At 44.1% G+C, this 14,649-nt stretch overlaps 1 protein-coding gene across 1 annotated transcript in view; it reads left to right on the top strand.

Annotated features, from left to right (window-relative positions):
- The first annotated feature begins 803 nt into the window (after window positions 1–803).
- The window catches only part of LOC311137381 (cyclin-dependent kinase 17-like), a 63,019-nt gene continuing 49,173 nt past the window's right edge, over window positions 804–14,649 (top strand). The window contains exon 1 of the mRNA XM_084171830.1: window positions 804–1,176. The gene's annotated coding sequence lies outside the window, so the exon portion shown is untranslated. The remainder of the gene's footprint in view (window positions 1,177–14,649) is intronic.

The following is a 14,649-nucleotide window of genomic DNA, read 5'->3' as shown; positions in this document are numbered from 1 at the left end:
TAGCTCACGCAGCAGACAATACCTGCTTTATGAGGTGCTACAAACCCATGGCAGGATTAAACAGATGGGTATACAGATAAGATTTACTTGGGTCCCAGCCCATGTGGGGGTGAAGGGGAACGAGGCAGTAGATGAACAGGCTAAACAAGCACTTAGTAGTGGGGATGTTGATGTTGAAGTTTCAATGAGCAAGGCAGAGGCAAAAATACGGATATATACAGTGATGGTGCAGAGATGGCAGGAGCAGTGGAATAGAGATAATAAGGGAAGGCGTTTATTTCAAGTACAGAGGAAAATCTGGGGAGGGGAGGACAGCAGGAAGGGACAGAAGAGAGGAGGCTGGCCAGTTGAATAAGAAATTAAATGTGATAGGAAAGCATCCAACAGGAAAGTGTGATTATTGTCAGGAAAGAGAGACCGTGGAGCATGTATTGCTACAGTGTGGGCAGTATAAGAGGGAAATAGAGAGGATGCGATCTAGTATGAGGGAGAAGGGGATACAGGAAATTAGTTTAAAGAGTATATTGAGTAGAACGTCATTAGATATAGTCTCAAATATTTTGTTATATTTTTTAAGAGCAACGGGGTTGGCAGGTAGGATTTAGTTTCTCCCTGTCTCTGGCCCACACTCTAGTACAGTAGGTGGCGGTAATGCACCATAACGTTGGATGCCAACCGCCGATAAACCCCACTGAAGAAGAAGAAAAAGAAGAAGAACTAGCGACCATAACGAAGAGTGGATGGCGCTATTTCCCCTAGTGATCTGGGTTGAAATTCTTCTGTCTAAAAAAAATACCGTCGATGACACCGCGGTGGTGGCACCGTCAGCAAGCAGTAGGCACACACAGCTGAGCTCGCACCCCTCTGAGCGATCTATCGTCATCATCGGTTTCCCACGCTGGTATGTTCTCCAACCGAAAAGGGAACAGTTCACTCGCTACTGCTTTTCCCCACAACGGTTCTAACTTCGAATCCTCGATAGCCATGGTGGGAGCAACATCGTCGCGGATTTAGGTGACATTATCGGAGATAAGAAACTACTACATCGAGACAACAAAGCATTCCTTTTTTTTCTTCTTTTTTTTTTTTTTTTACGGCGGGTGGAAAGACGGCATCTGGCCTGAAAATAAGCTCCGGGGACGGGGTCACTGGTCGAAACAACGCACATCGTTTCTGGTGAGCGCTAACATTGTTCTCATGGGTCCTTACGAAATTGCAACAAATGCCTACTGTGCAAGTGGCTTGATGTCGATAGCAACGAGTTGTGGCGTCTACAACAAGACACATTCCACCCCGCGTTGTCACAAAATGGGGTAACAATGTTGCAATGTTTACTTCACAGCGCTCGCCTATGTGTGTGTGAATGGCTTTCTATTTGTTGTGGGGTACAGGCAGTTTCTATTCAAATTGGCGTTGTCCTGCCTATTAGGCTGTGGAAGGTAAACTGGATACTCTTCACAGAGAATAATTCAACATTTAAAAGGTACACAGTCAGGAGCTAAGCCACTGCTGTCATGTTTTTATGTGGGATAGATAAGTGTGCACTATTTGGAAGTGCTGAATTCGCAGAAAAAATACTGTATGTTGTCGTTTGATGAGGAAAGGTACAATTATTTCCCACAACAGAGTGTAAGAGGAACTAAACGAAATGTTTAATTGAAAATATATTTGGCAAATTCATTCATTTAACTTGAAAACCTTTGAATTATGTTTGTGTGGAGAGTGGAGATAGATACATGGCAATACATTGTTGGCATGAGGAGCCATGCCATTTGGCAGACAGAACCCAGTAGAGCAGGTTTACAGTAGACTACAGGAAAATGTCTGTGGGTTCAAGGGTGACTCAAGTGGTAGTCAGTCGTTTTCATGGCATTCCTTCCTTTTGGTGAGATTCCTCTTCCTTTAATGGTTACTGTTTGACTGGGCTTAACCAGTTATACGACCCTCTGTGTGTGTGTGTGTGTGTGTGGGGGGGGGGGGAGGTTGGCAGGATGTCCTGAAGGAAGACGTCATTGTTCTGAATGCGAGCTCACTCAGCCTGAGGAACAGTACACACACGCACACACACAAACAGTCTGCTGGCACAGAGCAGCCACTAGCTGCAAGTTTATTTTAGTGTGAATCTAGCCTGGAGCTGATCATTATAGTGTTATTGATTACCAACATTGTAGAGTTGTAATAACCAGTGTGTATATAGTGTAGTCCTTCTCAGTGGTTGGTTGCAGTGAAGTTGTAGTTTCTCTCATGTCAGCCTGTGTCTCAAATGTTAACTCATGTTTAGATCTGGTTTTGGGGCTATTTCTTCTTTTTGGTGTCAGGAATGTCAAGCTTTTGTGTGTTCCATGGTGCCCCACTGAGGTTGTAAGGAGATGGTTGCCACCAAAGTGGAGTTGAGTCTTTCCTGTGTGTGTGTGTGTTTGTTTGACGTTGTTGTATTACCTTGGTGAGGACCTTGGGGATGGTGGTGGAATGGGAAGGCAGGGTAACCTGACCTTCTGTGAAACAGCTGTAGCCACGCAGCACTGATCCCCACAGGGACAGGGTAGGGTAGGATATATCAGATTGTGCTCTCTCAGGGTGTGTGAGTGTGTGTGTGTGTGTGGTTGGGTGTGTGTGTATGCGGATGGTTTGTGAAGGTGTGTGTGCTATCACGCTTGTCCCTCTAAGCTACACATGTGCGTGGGAGCGCAGTAGCCCGAGACTGCCTCGCAGCTCCCCCGGGACTGCTGTGCAGAAGAAATATCAGCCCACTGAGAGAAGCGCGAGATTGAACTTCACTACAACTTTCTAGAGCAGTGTTCACCAACCGGTCGATCGCTATCGACTGGCCGATCTCCAAGGCATTCCTAGACGATCGCCAAACATTTCTGTTAAACACCCAATGTTAAAGCCTTGTGTTGGTAGGTGGACCCGATTCAGCTGCCCTGCGCGCCGGGGAGGTGAACTGTTGCCATTTGAACCATTTCATGTGTCTGAAGGTACAAACTCTGCCTTCCCGGCGGGCCCAGAGAGCAAATCAAGTGCACTATAGGCCTACTGCTGGCTAATTGGATGGCTCAAATGACCATGTCTGCAGTAACGTAGCAGGCATAAAATAAAGCTACAGAAAAGTTGATACTGTGAGATTTCAAAATGTATAAAACCATGACTAGAGAGAGACTGTCAACACAAACAGCGAAGAGCTGCTGTTTTTATGAATGAGTTAATGTTTAAGTTCTTACTCAGCACTGTCAACACTTTGTATTCAACACTTTGATAAGCCATAAAATGCACGTTCTTCCTATTTCCACTCAGCGCTACAACAAGCACTGCAGCAGTAATGAATGAGTAGGAAAGTGTATCGATAGGCTTGCATTGTTGCGGCTTGGGTCTTTTTTTCATATAAAGGAATATTTAACTTTTTCTGTTCATAGGAGTAACAACATGAATTTGTGCATGAGGCAGAAATAATCGCCATTAGCTGGAAGACGGTGTCCCTTTTTGGTCAGTGTCAGTGGAGGAAAGGGAAAGCGGAGGGATGTTGAGAGGCGGACCCTCAGGCTGCTGTTCTCTCCCTCCACTGAGACTGACCATCAGATGCAGGCACCATCAGCCCAGTAAAATAAAAATAAAAAGCAAATGATGTAAATGTATGTTCACTCAGCTGTGCCTCACAAGTAATACAACAACTGATCTATTACTGGTGTGATCACATAGCCTGCCTCAAATTTTGAAATATATATATTTTTAAATGGTCTGAACAACAATGCATTGGCAGGGCAATTAAAGCAAAGCCAATATGCAGTGATAATGTATTGGGCCTATAGCTTACTGCACAAACCTCAACACCATAGTGCCCTCTAAGCTCATCACTAAGCTAAGGATCCTGGGACTAAACACCTCCCTCTGCAACTGGATCCTGGACTTCCTGACGGGCCGCCCCCAGGTGGTAAGGGTAGGTAACAACACATCTGCCACACTGATCCTCAACACGGGGGCCCCTCAGGGGTGTGTGCTCAGTCCCCTCCTGTACTCTCTGTTCACCCATGACTGCATGGCCAGGCACGACTCCAACACCATCATTAAGTTTGCCGACGACACAACAGTGGTAGGCCTGATCACCGACAACGATGAGACAGCCTATAGGGAGGAGGTCAGAGACCTGGCCGTGTGGTGCCAGGACAACAACCTCTCCCTCAACGTGACCAAGACAAAGGAGATGATTGTGGACTACAGGGAAAAAAAAGAGGACTGAGCACGCCCCCATTCTCATCGACGGGGCTGTAGTGGAACAGGTTGAGAGCTTCAAGTTCCTTGGTGTCCACATCACCAACGAACTATCATGGTCCAAACACACCAAGACAGTCGTGAAGAGGGCATGACAAAGCCTATTCCCCCTCAGGAGACTGAAAAGATTTGGCATGGGTCCTCAGATCCTCAAAAAATTCTACAGCTGCACCATCGAGAACATCCTGACTGGTTGCATCACCGCCTGGTATGGCAACTGCTTGGCCTCCGACCGCAAGGCACTACAGAGGGTAGTGCGTACGGCCCAGTACATCACTGGGGCCAAGCTTCCTGCCATCCAGGACCTCTATACCAGGCGGTGTCAGAGGAAGGCCCTCAAAATTGTCAAAGACTCCAGCCACCCTAGACATAGACTGTTCTCCCTGCTACCGCACGGCAAGCGGTACCGGAGTGCCAAGTCTAGGTCCAAAAGACTTCTCAACAGCTTCTACCCCCAAGCCATAAGACTCCTGAACAGCTAATCATGGCTACCCGGACTATTTGCACTGCCCCCCCACCCCATCCTTTTTACGCTGCTGCTACTCTGTTAATTATTTATGCATAGTCACTTTAACTCTACCCACATGTGCATATTACTTCAACTATCTCAACTAGCCGGTGCCCCCGCACATTGACTCTGCACCGGTACCCCCCTGTATATATAGCCTCCCTACTGTTATTTTATTTTACTTCTGCTCTTTTTTTCTCAACACTTTTTTTGTTGTTTTATTTTTACTTTTTTGTTAAAAATAAATGCACTGTTGGTTAAGGGCTGTAAGTAAGCATTTCACTGTAATGTCTGCACCTGTTGTATTCGGCGCATGTGACCAATACGATTTGATTTGATTTGCTACAGTACGGTTTTTAATTGGTTAATGTTGCATAGGCTTTCATTTTTTAAGTCATGTTAAAAAAAATCTGAGCGGTAGATCTCGGCTTGCATTTTGACTCAAAGTGATGTTGACAACTGTTCTAGAGTTTTCCATGTTAACACTATCAACGTTTTCCTTTACTGTGGCAATTGTGATCGAAATAACGCAATATTAGCCACTTTCAATGCAACATACCGAAACAAAACGAACTATGCAAGAGATGTTTTAGGCAAAAAGCATCGGAGCAGGATTCTATTGCATTGACATGCACGACTCAGCCCGTACTCTACACAGACCGTACTCTACACAGACCGTACTCTACACAGAACGGTGACATAACCAATCAGAGCTGCAGTAGGCCTATGCAGTGCATTCGGAAAGTATTCAGACCCCTTGACTTTCCACATTTTGTTACGTTACAGGCTTATTCTAAAATGGATTACATTGATTTTTTCCCTCATCAATCTACACACAATACCCCATAAAAATGGAAATATCACATTTACATACAGTAAGTATTCAGACCCTTTACTCAGTACTTTGTTGAATCACATTTGGCAGCGATTACAGCCTCAAGTCTTATTGGGTATGACACTACAAGCTTGGCACACCTGTATTTGGGGAGTTTCTCCCATTTTTCTCTGTAGATCCTCTCAAGCTCTTTGAGGTTGGATGGGGAGCGTCGCTGCACATCTATTTTCAGGTCTCTCCAGAGATGTTCTAATGGGTTCAAGCCCGGGCTCTGGCTGGGCCACTCAAGGACAATCAGAGACTTGTCCCGAAGCCACTCCTGCGTTGTCTTGGCTGTGTGCTTAGGGTCATTGTCCTGTTGGAAGGTGAACCTTTGCCCCAGTCTGAGGTCCTGAGCGCTCTGGAGCAGGTTTTCATCAAGGATCTCTCTGTACTTTGCTCCGTTCATCTTTCCCTCGATCCTGACTAGTCTCCCAATCCCTGCCGCTGAAAAACATCCCTACAGCATGATGCTGCCACCACCATGCTTCACCGTAGGGATGGTGCCAGGTTTCCTCCAGACGTGACGCTTGGCTTCAGGCCAAAGAGTTCAATCTTGGTTTCATCAGACCAGATAATCTTGTTTCTCATGGTCTGAGAGTCTTTAGGTGTCTTTTGGCAAACTCCAAGCGGGCTGTCATGTGCCTTTTACTGAGGAGTAGAACTCTAGAGCTCTGTCAGAGTGACCATCGGGTTCTTGGTCACCTCCCTGACCAAGGCAAGGCCCTTCTTCCCCGATTGCTCAGTTTGGCCAGACGGCAAGCTCTTGGAAGAGTCTTGGTGGTTCCAAACTTCTTCCATTTAAGAATGATGGAGGCCACTGTGTTCTTGGGGACTTTCAATGCTTCAGAAATGTTTTGGTACCCTTTCCCAGATCTGTGCTCGACACAATCCTGTCTCTGAGCTCTACAGACAATTCCTTCGACCTCATGGTTTGGTTTTTGTTCCTACATGCCCTGTCAACTGTGGGACCTTATATAGACAGGTGTGTGCCTGTTCAAATCATGTCCAATTAATTTAATTTACCACAGGTGGACTCCAATCTAGTTGCAGAAACATATCAAAGATGATCAATGGAAACAGGATGCACCTGAGCTCAATTTCAAATGTAATAGCAAAGGGTCTGAATACTTATGTAAATTAGGTATTTCTGTTTTAGTTTTGATACATTTGCAAAAATGTCTAAAACTGTTTTTGCTTTGTCATTATGGGGTATTGTGTGTAGATTGATGAGAAAATAATTTAATCAATTTTAGAATAAGGCTGTAACATAATAAAGTGGAAAAAGTCAAGGGGTCTGAATACTTTAAGAATGCACTGTATGCTAATAGACCATTGCCATATATTGATCTGTACCATTTACTTTGAGCTGGACTGTGTTTACAGCATGAGCGGTCGTGAGTAGATGCGCTTGTTTTGAGATCAAAGCGAGAGCTGCATGTAGCCACGTGTGCACATTTTGTTCATATCGTTTGCTAGTTAGTGAGTTATTAGTCCAGTTATAGATCATTTGTAGTCAGCAATAGGGGAGTGATTGCTTCCTACAAGAGCACAAAATGTGTACATTTCTTAAAGGGGCAGTGATGTATTTTGAGACCGGCTCGAATAAGCTAAGTAGCCAATAGGCAGAGGGTAGAATAATATGCCTGATTCTCTGTAAAAATGGTATGGGAATAATAATGCATTTTATTTTGTAAAGTGGTTTCTTGCATCAAACAACACAACATTTTCAGTCACCTCCTTGTCTGAAGGACAAATGGATGAACAGGTTAATGTCAAGCCTTGCATGTGTTTTTCAAAACACATTGAACACCACACATTGTCTGCTACTGTAGACTGAATGATAGAACAGCTATTTCCATGCTAAAATGTTATGGGATGCATTTTCTCCATAGTTTTTGATGGTAGGCCACTCTAGCAGGCCTACATTATGATCAAATAGCCATAGAAGCCTACTTGGCCACTGTTAAAACTGTAACTTAAAGCGGGTACATCCTCAGTGTTCACAGTAAACGCACAATGATCAAGTTTGCGCTCAGCAGACCTGAAATTTGGTCAGTGTCTAAATTTGTTTGAGGGAACTTTGGTAGTGAGTATTGAGTAGTGTATGTGTGAAATGGCAGCATTTACAGTGGGGAAAAAAAGTATTTAGTCAGCCACCAACTGTGCAAGTTCTCCCACTTAAAAAGATGAGATGTAATTTTCATCATAGGTACACGTCAACTATGACAGACAAACTGAGAATTTTTTTTCCAGAAAATCACCTTTTAGGATTTTTAATGAATTTATTTGCAAATTATGGTGGAAAATAAGTATTTGGTCACCTACAAACAAGCAAGATTTCTGGCTCTCACAGACCTGTAACTTCTTCTTTAAGAGGCTCCTCTGTCCTCCACTTGTTACCTGTATTAATGGCACCTGTTTGAACTTGTTATCAGTATAAAAGACACCTGTCCACAACCTCAAACAGTCACACTCCAAACTCCACTATGGCCAAGACCAAAGAGCTGTCAAAGGACACCAGAAACAAAATTGTAGACCTGCACCAAGCTGGGAAGACTGAATCTGCAATAGGTAAGCAGCTTGGTTTGAAGAAATCAACTGTGGGAGCAATTATTAGGAAATGGAAGACATACAAGACCACTGATAATCTCCCTCGATCTGGGGCTCCATGCAAGATCTCACCCCGTGGGGTCAAAATGATCACAAGAACGGTGAGCAAAAATCCCAGAACCACACGGGGGGACCTAGTGAATGACCTGCAGAGAGCTGGGACCAAAGTAACAAAGCCTACCATCAGTAACACACTACGCCGCCAGGGACTCAAATCCTGCAGTGCCAGACGTGTCCCCCTGCTTAAGCCAGTACATGTCCAGGCCCGTCTGAAGTTTGCTAGAGTGCATTTGGATGATCCAGAAGAGGATTGGGAGAATGTCAGATGATACCAAAATATAACTTTTTGTTAAAAACTCAACTCGTCGTGTTTGGAGGACAAAGAATGCTGAGTTGCATCCAAAGAACACCATACCTACTATGAAGCATGGGGGTGGAAACATCATGCTTTGGGGCTGTTTTTCTGCAAAGGGACCAGGACGACTGATCCGTGTAAAGGAAAGAATGAATGGGGCCATGTATCGTGAGATTTTGAGTGAAAACCTCCTTCCATCAGCAAGGGCATTGAAGATTAAACGTGGCTGGGTCTTTCAGCATGACAATGATCCCAAACACACCGCCCGGGCAACGAAGGAGTGGCTTCGTAAGAAGCATTTCAAGGTCCTGGAGTGGCCTAGCCAGTCTCCAGATCTCAACCCCATAGAACATTTTTGGAGGGAGTTGAAAGTCCGTGTTGCCCAGCGACAGCCCCAAAACATCACTGCTCTAGAGGAGATCTGCATGGAGGAATGGGCCAAAATACCAGCAACAGTGTGTGTGAACCTTGTGAAGACTTACAGAAAACGTTTGACCTGTGTCATTGCCAACAAAGGGTATATAACAAAGTATTGAGAAACTTTTGTTATTGACCAAATACTTATTTTCCACCATAATTTGCAAATAAATTCATTACAAATCCTACAATGTGATTTTCTGGAATTTTTTTCTTCTCATTTTGTCTGTCATAGTTGACGTGTACCTATGATGTAAATTACAGGCCTCTCATCTTTTTAAGTGGAAGAACTTGCACAATTGGTGGCTGACTAAATACTTTTTTCCCCACTGTATGCATTCTGTGAATATATGTTTGAGTGCCTTCCTGTATGTGTGTGAGCATAAATAAGTATGTGTGTTTTTATTCGTTCGTGTGTATGAGCATAAATACGTGTGTGTGTGTGTGTGTGTGTGTGTGTGTGTGTGTGTGTATGAGCATAACTGTGTGTGTGGTGGACAGGGCTCATGTTTAAGCAACCAGGCCAAGGACAGCTGGCTGAAGGTTAGTGTCCGCCTCTCCCTAGTCCCCACTGAGCAGCTGCCATGACACACATACACACACACACACACACACACACACACACACACACGGAATCCACACCACACACTCCCCAGTCCCTCAGGTCTATACATAGCAATTCATGCAAACTCTTCCTCTTTCTCTACTTGATAAGTATAAGAATCCTGGCACTCAGGCTCTGAAAGCGGCCCCTCCTGAAATGCAGTTGTGATAGACAACAAATGCTAGTGTGAGCAAATTTTGTTCAATGGCCTAATAGTGGCCTCCCTAACTCTCACCGAACATTCTTTCTCACGTTACGTTCAGGCTGAAAGTGGAAGTCTCACTCAGCATACAGTAGCCATCCAGCGGTCAGAGGGTCAGGCTCCGGGGTGACGCTTTCCCCTAAGTACAGATCTAAGATCAGCTTTCCCTCTGCCAATTCTCACCTGAAGCATTAGTGGGGGAAATGGAAAACCGACCCAAGATCAGCATCTAAGGATAACTTCACCCTACACCAAGGGTCAGCTGGTTAGGGAGGGTAGATGGATGAATGTAGACATTACACTCAATAATACTAATGGTAAATTAATATAGATATTGTCTATGGTTAATACAATGTTGTTACTAGTGTAAATACAGTCTTACTACACAGGTACAAGAGTGAAGTGTTTCCACTGTTTTGGCACAAGCATTAATTATGTGTGTCCCAAATGGATGTGTCCCAAATGGCACCCTATTCCCTATATAGTGCACTACTTTTGACCACATCCCTATGGGCCCTGGTCAAAAGTAGTGCACTATGTAGGGAATAGGGTGCCATTTTGGACATAGGCTAAGTGATCATGCGATGTGTAACTTGTATATATTTGATCGTTAAGGCAGTCATCTACCCCTGTAAAGTCCAAAGCATTAGTCTGAATAGCTGGTCATATTAGGATGCTTTGGTGTAATTAGTTGTTATTAAGCCTAAGTACTTAATAGTAACATAATAACACCAACACAAATTCAAAGTGTGCTTTGTTTTATTAGTGGAAACTGGAATCCCCTTCTCAGGTTCTGTGTAATAATGGATCAGAATGTAGAACCTAGAATCGTGCCAACTACACAGCTCTGGTATTGTGCAGCCGATTGTACTGACAACCAGAGAGTTATATTATGTAGCTATTGCGTAAGTAACAGTATGAACACATGTAGTGGTCTTATAAAATGTAGGCTTAATTCATCAGGTTTGAATGTAATGGAACATTAATGTAGAAACTAGAACCATGCCAACTTGGGTCGGGCGATGTCTGGAATGACATTGTCCTGTTCAAACAGCGTTGATATACGATTGCATCGTGACATTTTTTTATTTGGGGAATGCGCGTTCCGTACTGAGGGGTCAATTGGCGGGAAGAACACAGTATAAAGGATATATCTTTATACAGATACAGGATGTCTTTACATATCTTGGACCTGCCTATGAGGTATCCAAAGACAGCTATGGTGGTTACAGACAGTGTTGTCATGTGCTCAGTGACTTTCAATGTGGCACTGTCATAGGATGCCACCTTTCCAACAAGTCAGTTCGTCAAATTTAAGCCCTGCTAGAGCTGCCCCGGTCAACTGTAAGTGCTGTTATTGTGAAAGGGAAACGTCTTGGACAGGGGTGTCAAACGTCCGGCCCGCGGGCCGGATCAGGCCCGCAAACGGGTTTAATCCGGCCCGCGAGATGCTAAAAAAACAACAAAAAAAACAACACATTTTGTAAAGTATAAAAATGCGCTGCAATTTTTCAATAAAATAAACTGCTGTTCCAATTGCGTCCACTGGATGGCGCAATAGCAATTGTGTTAAGCAAGCAAACTGTTTATACCGGGGCAGAGCAAGTAGGTCAAGCACGTGCAGCCAATGAGCTGCTTTGTTTTGCCCGCGATATTTATTACGGCTTCTACTTTTAACATGATGTGCTTTGGCACCATCATTGCCCCAATATGTCTCTGTCAAAAAAGAGAAAAGTGGACGCAGAGTGCAGAGTGTTCCAAGAAAAATGGTCATCCTCCTATTTATTCACGGAATTGAATGGGAAAGCTGTATGTTTGGTGTCTTCAGAGCACGTTGCAGTGCTGAAAGAATATAACCTTCGTCGCCACTATGTGAGTCTTCATGCCGACAAATATGACAACTTTCAAGGACAGCGGAGATGAGAGAAGGTGAATGAACTGTTGGCGGCTCTGAAGAAACAGCAGTCTGTGTTTACTCACAGCCGAGACATCAGTGACGCTGCAGTGAAAGCTAGCTACCTCATTGCTAATGAAATCGCAGTGGCTTCAAAACCATTTAGTGAGGGTGAATTTGTAAAAACATGCATGATGAAGGCAGCGGAGATTGTGTGCCCTGAAAAGCGGCAGGCTTTTGCAAATATCAGCCTGACAAGAAACACAGTTGCAGACAGGATTTCCGATCTTTCAGTGGATTTGGACAGCCAGTTGAAGCAAAAAGTAAAGTCATTTATTGCGTTTTCGGTTGCAATTGATGAAAGCACGGACATTACAGATGTTGCACAACTGGCCATTTTCATCCGCGGAGTTGATGACACATTGACCGTCACCGAGGAGTTTGTGGAGTTGGTGCCGATGACAGATACAACGACAGCAGCTGATATTTTTACCGCACTCGTCGGCGTGCTGGACAGGGTCGGAGTGGACTGGTCCCGCGCTGTCAGCCTGGCTACAGATGGTACGCCCTCAATGATCGGGAAAAAAGCAGGCGTTGTGACAAAGTTCAGAGAGAAAGTGCAATCTGCAAATGGAGGACGTGATTTTTTGACTTTTCACTGTATTTTGCACCAGGAGGCTTTGTGTTGCAAGTCATTAAAGATGGATAACGTCATGAAGGTGGTCATCCAAACTGTTAATTTCATCCGATCCAGAAGCCTGAATCACCGTCAGTTTGACAGCCTTCTCAGAGAGAAAGACCACATCTATGGCCTGCCATACCACACTGAGGTAAGATGGTTAAGCCGAGGTGCTGTGCTGAGGCGTTTCTTTGATTTACGAGAAGAAATTGAACAGTTCATGGAAGAAAAGGGCAAACCAGTGTTAGAATTTCATTCCGCAGAATGGATGCAGGATCTTGCATTTATGGTGGATGTTACAGAGCACCTGAATAACTTGAACAAACAGCTGCAAGGGCGCAACAAAGTTGTCACGCAGTATTATGACAGCATACGTTCTTTCAAGTTGAAGCTGTCATTGTGGGAGACGCAACTTGCCGGTGGTGATGCAGCTCACTTCCCCTGTCTGAAAAATGTGTGCGCGACCCAACATGTGGCAGACATGAAGCGGTTCAAAGATAAAATAAAGGGACTGTTACGGGAGTTTGAGCAACGCTTTCAGATTTATGTTTATATGTTTTTATGTTGATGTGCTATTGTTTTTAATTGATTTTATTTTATTTGTATATTTAACCTATTCTTGACTCTGTGGTTCTTGCACTTGTTTGGGGAACAGGATTTCATTATTTTTATCTACATTTCTGCCTGAGAAATGACACCCTGATATAGTTCTGTGATATACTTCTGTGAATCACTGAGGCATTGTGTGTTTGTGTGTTCTTTGTCCTCAGAACTTTCAAATAACTTGAGGTGTTTTATGATTAATAGTGATGTTGTGCTTTTGGACACTGTCCTCAGGCTCCAGCTTTATGTTTATATGTTTTTATGTTGATGTGCTATTGTTTTTAATTGATTTTATTTTATTTGTATATTTAACCTATTCTTGACTCTGTGGTTCTTGCACTTGTTTGGGGAACAGGATTTCATTATATTTATCTACATTTCTGCCTGAGAAATGACACCCTGATATAGTTCTGTGATCTGTGAAACAGTTCTGTTAATCACTGAGGCATTGTGTGTTCTTTTTCTTTAGAATTTTCAAATAAACTTGACGTGTTTTATGATTAATAGTGATGTTGTGCTTGTACTATTTTGCACACACTGTCCTCAGGCTCCAGCTTTATATTGTATGTTGATCGTATTAAAACAAAGAAAACAATCTGAAGTTGTTGTTTTTAAGTTATATATACCATGATTTTTCCGGTCCGGCCCACTTGGGAATAGATTTTCCTCCATGTGGCCCCTGAGCTAAAATGAGTTTGACACCCCTGGTCTAGGAGCAACAACGGCTCAGCCGCGAGGTGGTAGGCCACACAGAATGGGACCGCTGAAGTGCGTAGCGCGTAAAAATTGTCTGTCCTCGGTTGCAGCACTCACTATGGAGTTCCAAACGGCCTCTGGAAGCAACATCAGCACAATAACTGTTAGTCGGGAGCTTCATGAAATGGGTTTCCATGGCCGAGCAGCCGCACACAAGTCTAAGATCAACATGCTCAATGCCAAGTGTCGGCTAGAGTGGTGTAAAGCTCGCCGCCATTGGACTCTGGAGCAGTGGAAACGTGTTCTCTGGAGTGATGAATCATGCTTCACCATCTGGCAGTCCGACAGACAAATCTGGGTTTGGCGGATGCCAGGAGAATGCTACCTGCCCCAATGCGTAGTGCCAAATGTAAAGTTTGGTGCAGGAGGAATAATGGTCTGGGTCTGTTTTTCATGGTTTGTACTAGGCCCCTTAGTTCCAGTGAAGGGAAATCTTAACGTTACAGAATACAATGACATTCTAGACAATTGTGGCAGTTCACAACAGTTTGAGGAAGGCCTTTTCCTGTTTCAGCATGACAATGCCCCCGTGCACAAAGCGAGGTCCATACAGAAATGGCTTGTCGAGCTCGGTGTGGAAGAACTTGACTGGCCTGCACAGAGCCCTGACCTCAACCCCATCGAACACCTTTGGGATGAATTGGAACGCCGACTACGAGCCCGACCTCACTAATGCTCGTGGCTCAATGGAAGCAAGTCCCTGCAGCAATGTTCCAACATCTAGTGGAAAGCCTTCCCAGAAGAGTGGAGGAGGCTGTTATAGTATCTGGTCACACAGATGGAAAAGGGTTCTTTGAAAAACATATATTAGAAAAAGTCTTAAGGTATTAGAAATACATCAAAATACAATAATGTTGAACATTTTATATTTAGTTTTG

The sequence above is a fragment of the Coregonus lavaretus genome (genome assembly GCF_964263955.1).
Source record: "Coregonus lavaretus genome assembly, chromosome: 11".
NCBI lineage: Eukaryota > Metazoa > Chordata > Actinopteri > Salmoniformes > Salmonidae > Coregonus > Coregonus lavaretus.
The sequence above is the reverse complement of the archived record's forward strand: the minus strand, read 5'-3'. Positions and strand labels throughout refer to the sequence as shown.